Consider the following 12,294-nt stretch of genomic DNA (forward strand, 5'->3'; position numbering starts at 1 on the left):
TACCATGTCCACGCAGTGTTTTGCACTTAAGAAAACAGATAGACATCTTTGTCCTTGGTTAACTTACTGAATATTGTAATGTAATACTAGATGCTGTAACTGACAAACCCAGAAATCTCAGTATATCTCACAATACAAATTTATTTCTTGCTCCTATAAAGTCAGATACACGACAATGGTAGGGGAGGGGAGTGCTCATATCATTGTACTTTTTTAAGGACTTGGGCCGACTGGAAGCTCTGCCGTCTTCAGTGCGTGGCTCTCAAGGTCACCCTTGGCATTGACATTAGTGACCAGCCAGTGGGAGAGAGAGAATGGGAGCCTGGACATTGGAAACATCACGTTGACCCATATTACATTCATCAGAACTCAATCATATGGCTCCCTCCACATATAAGGGGGCTGGGAAATGTCACTCCTAGCTGGGCAGTGGCTTTCCAGCAGAAACTCTTTGTTAGAGAAGGAGTACATGAATATTTGGTGGGCATCTCTAGCACACTTACATTCTATTGGGTGCAGAGAGACAGACAATAAACATGTAAGTGAGTACACTGTATAGTATTTCAGATGATAATAAGAAAAATAAGTCAAGTGAAGGGAATAGGGGGTTGCAAACAATTGTGAAAATAATTTTGCCCAACGGTTATTCATTGGTCCATGTTGTCTACAGAGCTCATGTGAGTTGATCCTTTGAGTGAGTGAAGTAAGGACTCTCCTTCCTGAATTGTGCTGGAACAGCTCAGATTGGAAAGAGAGATCTTACTTTGCGTATAGATGAGCCCACATTGTCATCACCACATATGACCCTTGGGTTACAGAGTTTATTGAGTGCAAGAGACATTAGTGAAAAACATAATAGATGTGGACAGATAAAGTGGGTTTAAATTTGCTTCTGGGCCTTTTCTATTCCTTGAGCTTTTGTGTGCCTGAAGTACTGACCAAGGCTGAAGTTTAGATGCTTTTAGTTTTGACTTTAGTGCCCACTTTTGGATAATCTCACCTTCTTGATTCAAAAAGAATCTATTTCACAGAATGTGTATAGAAAATCAAGGGTTGATTTCTTCCATAGTAATAGAGTAATGTGGCCTTTGTGCTGAGGAATACTAGCTGGTTACCTAATATCAATAGAAGATTAGTTGGATGGAGCTGGTGAGGGAAGTTGAATGGTGCTAAGAATATACGGAATCATGGGAGAAAGTTGTGTATTTGGTAAAAGGCAGAGGCTTAGATATTTCTGAAAACTCATCTCATTCCCTTCATTGTGGGCTCAATTGAACAAGCATTTTTTGATTCTCTTATAGACCTGGGCTTGTTCTGGGTGCCAGTGATATAGCAGTAAAGATTTCTGCTCCTCCTCTTAGGGGCTCATCATACAGGCATGAGAGAAAGACACTTCACCAACCAAAGGGCTGGATTTCAGCTGGACTGAAAAGAGCATGGATGCTATGCTGACAATCCTGGGTTTAATGCTTCATAGTTAGGGAAGAACCATCAAAGAGATGATTTCTCTGCTGTGGAGTGGGTGGGTGACATGTAGAAACTGTTTCTCACGTGCTATGAGACTGTTGGCAAGTCAACCTCTCTGACCCGCGTTATCTTTGTCTGGAAAGGGAGGATAATAATAACTTCCCTGACCATCTTACAGGGCTTTTATAAGGATCAAATGAAATCACATTAAGTGGAAGAAATGCTCTTCAGGTGTCAAGAACTGTTATTAGGACTGTTTAACGATCTAGATGTCTGGGAGAACAAGAGAGGATTTGGGTTCTGGGCAGTGATGCTTTGAGAATGTAGCAAAAGCTTTCATCCAGGATGGCACACGGAGGAGGGAAACCAGCGTTAGTAAAAAAAAAACCAGAAAAACTTAGTAAAAAATTTTTTGAACAATGGAGTATTTTGAAAGAAAAGCAATTTTTTTCTTTTCAAGTAAAATTTATTGTAAGTGAAGAAAATGAACAGGGATGCCCAGAGGGTACAGACAAAAATGCACATCTGGATGCAAAAAGAGGGAGTGAGCAGGCCAGAGGCCCTGCTGAAGAGGCAGGTTGAGGGCTGGCAGTGAGACTTCTGCAGCGAGCCGGGGACTAGCCAGGGTGTGAACTGTCAGAGCACCAGCCCAAGCAGGAAAGGCTCTCCAGCTCTCAGCTCGGCCCTGACCAGGCCTCCAAAGGACCCTCAAAGCTTTCCTGGGATGCTCTTCCTCCAGGGAGTGCTTGGCCCAGAGGGGGCTCACTCTTCCAGAAACAACTTGGCTCTTGGCAGCCAAGATTTTTCACTCTTCTTGTCTCTTGTGATTTCCTGAAAGTGCTATTCCAAGAGACTTTTGTTCAGGAAGCCCCAGGGCTTATCTGTGGATCTTGGGACCTCACATGCCAATGCAGTGCATAGTAGAAACCAAGGTCCTCCTCAGATAAATGGAGTAAGTTAATATAATAACCTATAAGTTACAGTTGGCCTATTCCAAGACAATGAAATCCCATTAATTCAGCCCAAATTGGAGAATTCATTCCAACATTGAAAGCATATACAGAAGGTCTTCAGCTTGGGGAAAAATGCTTATCTTGGACTGTTTTCCCCTAATTTATAACATTTTGAAAAAATTACAGAGAAAGAAACATCACAAATATTTTGCTGAATAAGAAGTAATCATACAAAGTCAAATTTTTTGTTAAATCTTAGTAGTACAGAAATAAACTAGTTCTTACAGAAATAAAATCTGAATGATAACATAAGCTCTTTTTGGAAATTTATTTCACTTTCATTGTTTGATGAGGACTTTCACCCCCAGATAGGAGAAGGAGGCAGAAGATTGGCTGAGTGGGGAGAGTAAATCAATGTGTGTCTATCAGGCATCTACTATGGGCAACACATCTAACTCAAGTCTCATTTAATTCTCACCTGACTGGATTCTGACTAAGTCAGTATAGTCACCCCCATTTCATAGATGAGGCTATTGAGGCCAAGAGAGTGATTTTTGCCAAAGGTCACCCAGAAGGGGTGGAGCTAGTATTCAAGTCTGTCTACCTGACCCCAAACCCGAGCTCTTTCCTGCCCCTTTACCTTGAGAGTTTCCTGGGCCATTCGCTAGAAACCAGCTAAGAGGAAGTGGAGGGCTTGCAAAGCTGGGTGGGTCAGTGAAAGTGAATAGAGGAAAACAGATGTGTGAGCAGAGTCAGCGAGAACTGACCCATCACAAAACACCACCCAGGCTCCACCCCTCTCCCTCTTCCCACATCATCCCTTCTTCTCCTTTTCCGACAGGGTTTCTCAATCTTGCCTCTATTAACATATTAGACCAGATAATTCTTTGTCATGGGGGCTGTCCTGTGCGTTGTAGCCTGTTTGCCAGCATCCGGACCTCTATCAACTAGATGTCAGTGGCAAACCTCCTCAGTCATGACAATAAAACATTGCCAAATGGCTCCTGGGATGGAGAATCCCCCGCCTCTCACCCCTGCCTCCAGCTAAGAACTATTGTTTTATAGTGATCAACCATCCCAGGTTGCCCTGGACTGAAGGATTTGCCAGAGATTCAGTGCTAAAATCAGGATAATCAGGACCAAACTGGGGTGATTGGTCACCTGGCAAGTGAGAGTTCATCTCCTGCTTAAATAAAAGCTGCGGTGGGAGAGGGGCCTTGTGTTGACAATGTGGTTGTCCTGGCAATCTTCAGTTTCCCTAAGCTGTTGCTGTACCAAGCACAGCTGCCTAATAATTTTTTCTTCCCCTGGCTTAGCCTGCCAGGCGGGTAGGGGAAGTGGCCTGTGTGTGTGTGTGTGTGTGTGTGTGAGCTGGGAGGGGCAGCTGTGTGCTGGACTATAGAGAGCCCACGGTGCTGCCCGGGAGGGCAATATGCATGTGTGTAGATACCAGAAGGTAGTGGATACTGGGTGGGGGAAGGTTTTCGACTCTGTGTTAACTTGGCCTATACCTACGTGATACGTGCAATTTAATTTATCTGGGGTTTTGAAATATCTTCATGAGTTGCTTTACAACTTTTCAAGGGAATTTTCCTGAGAGAAACAAATGAAATAAAAACCTCAAAAATGGTTTGTTATCGGAATTATTTTTGTTGTGTTGTTAAGAATACATTTACAACAGTAATAACTATTTGGAATCTTTGCAAAATTACAAAGCGCTTCCAAAATATATCATTTGTCCCTCAGCCTTCTGCTCTTGGTGTCATTTGTATGCCCATCTACAGGATGAAAGCAACTGAGTTCTGAAGGTGATAAGTGACATGCTGAGGTCAAATGCCAGGTTTTGCATGTGGATCACTGGGCTCTGCGTCTTGTGACCCCCATATTCCTCCAGGCAGTGGGAGAGTGAGTCCTGCATGGAAGTGCTGAGCCTGGGTTGCTGTAAACCTGAAAGATAAAATCACAAGTGTAGACGTGGAGAGTGCGGATCAGCACTATTGCTGTGACTGTGACAGTGGCCCTTCCCCCTTCTCTGTCTTCAGCCAATGGTGGGACGAAGCAGGTTCCAGGAAGGCAGGGCACAAGACGCAGAGTCACGTGGCACCACAGGACCCCTGCTTGCTGCTATCTGTGTGAGCCTCCCCCTGTGCTCTTTGATATAGGTCTTGGGGATGTAATTTGCTGTGTATGATTGCTTGCCTTTTCCTTGATTATGTAAATCAGGGACTTTTGCCAGGAACATTCCATTCCCGGAAACTAAGCTGGTTCCCTCCCATCGGCCGACTTGGTTTCATTTTACTGAAGTTTTTCAAGTGGCAGAGCAGTAATAACTGTCTGTGCCTCTTGGCAGTGAGATACCTGGAGTTCAGAACCCTAAACGGTGACAATGACAGCAGATGAGTTGGTTTTCTTTGTCAATGGCAAAAAGGTAAGCAAGAGCTGGCCTTTGGCCTGGCTTCCCTGCTCCCTGGAAAGGGATGTGCGTCCTCTGGAAGAGGGCTGTTTTTGGTCTCTCTCTTCCATGTTCTTGTTTTCCTTTCTCTTTCTCTCTTTAAAGGCGTTGCTGCATTTGGGGTAACACTGGGGAAAGAAGAACTTCTCAGGGCTGGAACACAGTCAGGATACTGAAGGGGCAAAGGAATGAGGGGGAGGGAAGCCAGAAGAGAGGTATCTGTGAGCTCCCCCAACCCTGCCAACTCTCTGCAGTAGCAGAGACCCTGGCATGAAGCTGAGAAAGGGTGTAAGGGTTCCAGGTGAGACGGGAGGTCACCCACCATGCCTCTATTTCTGTGTCTAATCATATATATCCTAGGGCTTTTGTTGGTCTCTTTACTGAGAGAAGGAACAGAATGTGTTTTCCTGCTCATATCAGGATAGAAGATGTACACGGCCTTAGATTTTGACATTTCATGTAGTGTAAATACGATAGCTAACTTGTGTGAGAACATATACTGACATCTTGTGGCAAGCCACAATTTTGTTTTCAGTGAAAAGCATGCTTCTCCCCACCCTCTCACTTAGTTCTACATATAAATATTGCAAATCTCTTTGATAAAAATTGCCCACTTGGATGAACTTCATTGGTGCACAGGGACCTAGGGAAGGTGGGGGTGGGGTGGGGCAAGGGGGACTTAGGACATGGGTACCAGTCCTTGCAGCGCTGCAAGAGTCAGAGTCTTTGCAAATTTTAATGCAGGTGCCCGAAGAGAGGGGGCGAGCATTTTACATTGTCTCTGTCTTCCTCTTGTTCTCCCTGCACCACTGCAGAGGTGTGGAGGTGTCCCAACTGCTTCAGCTCCCTGGTTGGCGATGAAAGGAACAGTATAAAGGTAGCCATAGTTGTACACTGTAAATGGCCAGGTGGATAGTGTGACTGATGAATGTGCCCAATGTGCCCCTAAAGAAGGGGAATTTTCTTTGTTTTGCTCTATTGGCGCTTTTGAGTTGAGAAACTGGGCGACTTTTGAGGTAATTTTCAAGAACTGAAATGTGCTTCATAGGATGTCTAGTGCTGAAATTGTCAGGTGTGTGTTTGAGTGACTAGCAAGGGAATGCCATGAGCCATCGCAACATCAGTGCTCCCAAGACTGTTAGAGTCAGTTTGAGTGGCACCACCTGGAGGCACCAGGGGATGGGGTCAGCCATGCTCCTTTGGGTTCAGAGTTGTCTCTCTGCTGATTTCTTTTCAGGATTGGCATCTGGTAGCAAACCAAGAGGTAGGGCAAAGCTTCTATATTGTTGGCTGTAAGACTTTTGCATCCAATTTTTCCGACAGCTTTGTTGCATTCAGCAATTACATTGTAGAGATTTAAGAAACACTTGTTGAGTTGGCTTTCTAGAGGGGTTACTCACACAAAGGCGTCTTCTTTGGAATTTTTCAAAGCAAGTTTTATATCCAGTGAGCTGCTAGATTCAATGACTTCTAAGCCCACATCTTACTCTAAGGTTTGATTATTTATTAAGCTGTCAATTCGTGTGTGACAGGAAAAGATTCTGATTTTCTCTAGAGATGGTTTGCTGTCATGTTCTGGATCTGGAAAGGAGCATTTCAACGTAAATCTGACTTGGTGAAAATTGCTTTTCCATATATTTTATTTTCACTTTAGGGAAGCAATTTAAAATCTTTAGATGGTATCATCACATCAAACCCTACTATCTCTGGAGGCTTCCACTGCTGCCAGTTTCTGTGAGGAATGTCCATGTTTGTAATTGATAAACATATGGCCTCTTGAGAAACTGCTGGAAAAGTGGAGAGGCAATGCAAGGAGTGAGGACGTAAAGCAGTGCTATGAAAATAAGACCAAGTAAAGGAATGCCCCGTCAAAGGAGGGCAGCTGTGTTTGTTCCCCTTTCTATTCCCAAGATATTCTAGATCTTTTGTGACCGGATGTTTTGCAAAGAAGTTACCAAAGAAGCTGTTGAAACTTGGTGACTCACTCTTGTGAGCCTCCCCCCTTCCTGTTTCAAACCACCGTCCAGGACTCTGTCTTCACCAGCTGGGGTCCTGGAGAGGGTGTAAGATGACGACAAGTGAATACCTCGTGGGCCTTTTGTGGTGGTGATGGCCTTTGTCACTAATGTTTCCACATCTTCTTCTGATCTAGAGTCAGAATCGAAGGGAAAGAGCTGCCCAGCATTTTGGCATTTTGTAACAACAGCCCTTTTGAAGGGCAGAGTGCTTGCTTTTCTGAGCAGTCCCTCCTGGTTAGTGGAGACTGTGGCTCCTGGAGGAGTCTGGGAAGATTCTGCAAGTAGAGTGCAGCTGAAGGTGTTCAGGAGTGACCCCCACCAGAAGCAGGTGTCAGCTACAGAGAGGCTCAGAGTGGCTTTCCCTCCCACCCTCCCTTCCTCATATTTAGCAATTTCCTCCTAGGCCTAAGCCTATGGGGTATGTATGCACTGGAGGACTATGATCTCTAGGACCAGGCAGTTGCCATTAGGGAGTCGATGAACTAGTTGGAGAGGTGGATTATGACTGGGCAAAGTAATGTGTCACAAAATGTATTGCAAGGAAAACTATCCCCATGAGATATCTTCTTAGATATTTTTAAACGATTCAGTGCAGCCCTGGCACATCTTAGGTACACATTTAATATGGACAGAATGAATGGATGAATCTTAAAAGCCCTAAGAAATCCTCTACTAAAGAAATTTCTGTGTAAATTTAAAACACAAAGTTGAAAAAACTAAGAAATCAGTACATAAAGTATACAATTTTCCTTCTGAACCATCTGAGGGTAAATTTCAGATAATATGCCCCTTCACCCCTTAAACTCTGAATAAGGATATTTTTACAGGACCACAGTCTATTTATAAAAATCAGGAGGTTTAGGTTGGTATATACTATTACCTGATCTATAGACCTTATGCAACACTATTCTAAGTTTTCCAGTAACGTCATGTGTCACTCTCCCGTCAAGCCCAGGATCCAGGATCATGCCTTGCAGTTTGTTGGCATGTCTCTTTCCCTCTTTAATCTGGAATGGCTCCTTAGGTTTCCTTGTCTTTTGTGTCATTGATGTTCATGAGGAGTGCAGGCTGGTTATTTTTCAGAACGTCTGTCATTTTGAGTTTGTGCCATGCTTTCTTAAAATCAGATTCAGAGTCTGCATTTTGGGCAGGAATACCAGAGAAGTGATACATCTTTCTCAGTGTATTACAGCAGGAGGCACATGATGGCAGTTTCCCCCGTATTTGTGATGTGAACTTTGATGACTAGGTTAAGTTGGTGTCCAGCAGGTTTCTTCACCGTAAGATTACTTTTTTTCTCTTTATAACTCATAAATAATCCGTGAGAAGATACTTTGAGACTATGTAGATATTGTGATTACCAAACTTTCACCTACTAGTTTTTATTATCCATTGATGAATCTTGACTGGATAATTATTGTGCTGATTACAACATGGCAAACCATATTCATTAGTTGGCATTCTTCTGTCAGAAAGGACTTTCCTGTCTCTCCCATTTGTTTGTTTATTTATTAATTATCAATTTGGACTTACGAGTTTTGATTTTACTTAATGGATTATAACCCATTTCAGCCATTATTTGTTTGGACGCTTGAGTTCTAGCAGAGCAATCTGCTTAACCCAGCATTTCTGTACAAAGTGCTTTTCCTTTGGAATACCCATAGACATCCTGTTGAGAAAGGCTTCTGTGGAGTTTGCTGGTGCAAACACTGCAGCCATGCCATGAGCATGGAACAGCCATTCTCTACAGGAATTCAAGGAAGGGTGGACCACTCATGGCTGGGGTGATATGGAAAGTCTTAAGTAGGGAAGTGTTTGGGGTCTTCTGATAAGTCAAGATGCAGGTGGAAGAGGGATGGAGTGCTCAGAGGCATAAGAGTCAGAAGGTATAAGTTATATTTTCACTGGTGTATGAAGACCAGCTTAGCAGCGAAGCAGGAGGGGGAAAGTCTGAATATAAAGATTTGGGACATATTGAAAAGGGCCTTGAAAGATGCCTGAGGAACTTGGATGTTACCTTGAATTTGTGGGAGGTCACTGAGGGCACTCAGCAGGGAACTGATGTGATGAAAGCAGGGCTGCAGGACACAAGGCAGGGATAACTTATGGAAAGGTGGTGGCTAAGAGCTCTAGCTCCCTCTACAAGAAAGGTGATCAGGATCTTCATTTTGTGCATTTGTGATTTCTTCTCCAAGAGAAAAGAAATGGCTCCCTGTGTGAATTTTGTAACCAGGACTTTGAACGAGCCGGACTCAGGGGATGTAATCATAAAAGAAAATTCATTTTATCTTTCACTTTCTTTTAAAGTTTATTCAAGGGGCAAATTCTGGCAGTTTCATGACCTTTTTGATAAACCTTAGTCAGTAAAAAATCCTATGGTTATTTCTAAGCTACCAAACACAGTCTCAATTCAGGAGAGAGAGGTGAGGGTGGCAAGAAAGGTCTCATTTAATTGGTGCTGTTGTAAGATGGCTTCCCAGCACTGGGAACGTCCAATTGCACATCTCTTGACTTGAGGGATGCACTTTTCTCAGGCTGGCTGCTCTCCCTCAGCCTCCAGCTTTGGGACAGCCACTCCACACAGGCTCTGTGGGAGGTCCCAGTACCTCCTGTAGTCAGTCTTTTTAAGAATGATCTAAACACCTCCAAGCCAGCTCTCTCCGTCATGCATGGCCTTATGGTGTCTACGGCCAACACTTCACATCTTTTGCTCTCCCAAACTCTGGGAGCTCACCCCAATTCCAACACTGCCATTTCTTTTTTGGCTTGTCTGGTAAGAATCTCTCCAGCTGTTTAGATATGCCAGAACACCACATCCCTGTACCACAAAGGCCACTTGTTAGCTTCACATGTAGCATTATGGAAGCCCCCCCAAAAAGTCTGAGGTGTGAGGCAGATTCCTCCTCCTCCCGACCTCAGGAAGACGTGAGACTCATAGTACAGTTCTCTCTGAAGAAACCCTTACCACACATTCTCTCCCCTTAATCATCTGAATCACCTACACCCTTTCACCCTTGATAATGCATGAGGAGTAGTGAAACAGGTTTTCATAGATTTCCTTTGGTGAGTTGCATCAGGAACTCACACTTCCCTTTGTAGACAACCTTCTGCTCCATCTGATTGACCATTCCATTTGCGGACCCTTGGTTTGAGATTTCTCCTCCATTTCTGACTTGTTAATGTTGTTGGCTGTGATAGCCCAGTGCAGACAGTCCTCTGCTCTGAGCTCCTGCAGACTGGCTCTCTTCTGTCTGAGAGTATACTCTCCAAGAGACAAAGCCAGTGGTCTATGTGCTGTCGCTCTCAGCTGTCCCTGGCATTCACAGGTGTGATCCAGCAGCTGGAAATGAGAGGACATATTTGATTGGAAGTGGGTTTTGCCTTGGTGAGCTCAGCATGGTGGGTGCAACACCTAAGTGCTCTGGTTGGGTCCTGAGCTAAGCACTTATGTGGAATTTTAGAACTGAAGGATGACAGCACATATATAATTTGGCTTGTAGTTAATATGTTCATTCTTATGGAATTGTCAAGAAAAACATCTTAGTTTTCCTAATATATTTAGCACATCCTCATTAGCTTTATAAGTTCTTGAGTAAAACAATGGCTAAGTAGATCCATTATATATTTTTCTTTTGTTTTTGTAGGTGGTGGAGAAAAATGCAGATCCAGAAACAACCCTTTTGGCCTACCTGAGAAGAAAGTGTATCCTGACTTTGGAGTGGGGATGAGGGAGAGGGAGGCAGTGGGACTCACTCTCTGGGCCTTCCCTCATTTTCTAGTGACTAGTGGGGAGGCCGTGGAGGGTGGAGGAAGAGCACTGGATTAGGGCTCTGGACTCCTGTGTTCGAGTTGTAGCTCTGTCACTTAGCAGCTGTGTGACCCTGGGAAGTCATTTGAGCTCTCTGAGTCTAAATTCTCAGCCGTTGAATGAGAGGATTGTTCTTGATGTCCTTTAAGATCTCTTCCAGCTAAGACTCTACTAATGCCGAGGTTTGGTCCTGGGCCTTAAAATGAGCAGCTCTGAAAGGCCCTCAGTAGCCCTGTTGAAATTCATAGTTGGTCCCTCTCAGGAGGGGCGGCAACTTCCTTAGCAGATCTTTGGTAATATCTTTGCTAATACAGAAATGGGCTTCCTGGGGAATGTTTCTAGCTCTTCCAAGGAGGAGGGAAACTGAGGGGAAGGGGTGTGTGATAGGAAGGGGATGCCTGAGGTGGGGAACTGTGGAGAGGTGCCATCCATTGTGGAAATAGTGGCACCAGGAGGCCTGGGGCAAGGACTTCCTGAGGGCGACCTGGGATGCTGCTCTTCTCTCAGGGTGGGGAGAGCTTCTATAAGATCCCTATACCTTTTGTTCTTTCAGTGATCCCAGAACAAAACAACAGGGAAAATATAGTAGGAGCGAACATTTAATGAGCATTTACTATACACAGGCTGAATTCAAGGTGATTGTATAGGTTATTTCACTGCTTCCCTTAGCAAGACCTTTTGACAGCAAGAAGAGGAAGTGAGGCCTGCATGGGTTAAAGGACCTGCCTCTCCATCGTGTCTTCTGGGAAAATGCTGGCAGAGCCTGGACTAAAGCCTAGAGCCACAATCTTAACCCCCCACACATACTGGAAACTCTCCAGTGGTCTGTTGTCAGGCGATGCTCATCCTGACCTCTGTCAACAAACCACTTATGCTCCTAGAGGCAGGGATGTCTGGTAGCTTATTCCAAGCACATATCTTAGGACAACAAAGGAAGGAAGCGAGCCAGAAATCATGGCCTTACCTCCTAGTCACTCACCTCTTATCAGATGGTGGCTGGCACTGCTGTACTAAGTCCTGGAGTTTCGACCTGGAGGGAGCAGGTCTGGAGGAATCTGGTGGCTTTTTCTAGAGGTGACATCACTCTGTAGGATCAGGGGACGGCATTGGAACTGCAATTCCAGCCCATGTGCTTGGGAGGTCTGGGGAAAAAAAGGCTCATTCTCAGAGATTGTTGACATCAATTTTAGTTTTCCAACATGTTTTGAAGGCCCCAAAGCCTCAGATGTCCCTTATCAGAGCAATTGGCTGGCTTAAAGGTCACCTCTCAAATGAAATCTCAAACTGAAAATCGGCCCATAAATGTGAGTCCTTGTGGCTTGTTGCTGCCTGTGCTCAGAGTCACTCCTGGGAGTTCCGGGCAAGAGAGGAGAGTGCAGCCCTGACTTCTGCCTTGGCTTCCAGGAAGATCCTCAGGCTGAAGAAGACTTTGCTAGACTTTGGGCTGCAGTCTTTGGTCTTCACGTGCCCCTAGACTTGTCTGACTGCTGATAAGTGCATATAGCCTGACTGGTGAAGAGAATAACTGAAGACACAGCAAGCCCACCCCAGATGTGTTCTGAAAGAGGCAGCAGCACGGTGAAGGAGGAGCCCCCA

The 12,294-nt window shown here is 44.6% G+C and overlaps 2 long non-coding RNA genes across 2 annotated transcripts in view; one reads left to right on the top strand and one right to left on the bottom strand.

The window, feature by feature from the left end:
- Window positions 1–12,288, bottom strand: part of LOC124239811 (uncharacterized) — a 40,655-nt gene extending 28,367 nt beyond the window's left edge. Inside the window, exon 1 of the long non-coding RNA XR_006888701.1 lies at window positions 11,678–12,288. This is a non-coding gene — a long non-coding RNA (uncharacterized LOC124239811). The remainder of the gene's footprint in view (window positions 1–11,677) is intronic.
- Window positions 4,383–11,681, top strand: LOC124239808 (uncharacterized). Its single transcript, XR_006888698.1, has 3 exons — window positions 4,383–4,848; window positions 10,535–10,592; window positions 11,384–11,681. It is a non-coding gene; the product is annotated as an uncharacterized LOC124239808 (long non-coding RNA).
- Window positions 12,289–12,294: the final 6 nt, after the last annotated feature.

Source organism: Equus quagga, chromosome 5, assembly GCF_021613505.1.
Source record: "Equus quagga isolate Etosha38 chromosome 5, UCLA_HA_Equagga_1.0, whole genome shotgun sequence".
NCBI lineage: Eukaryota > Metazoa > Chordata > Mammalia > Perissodactyla > Equidae > Equus > Equus quagga.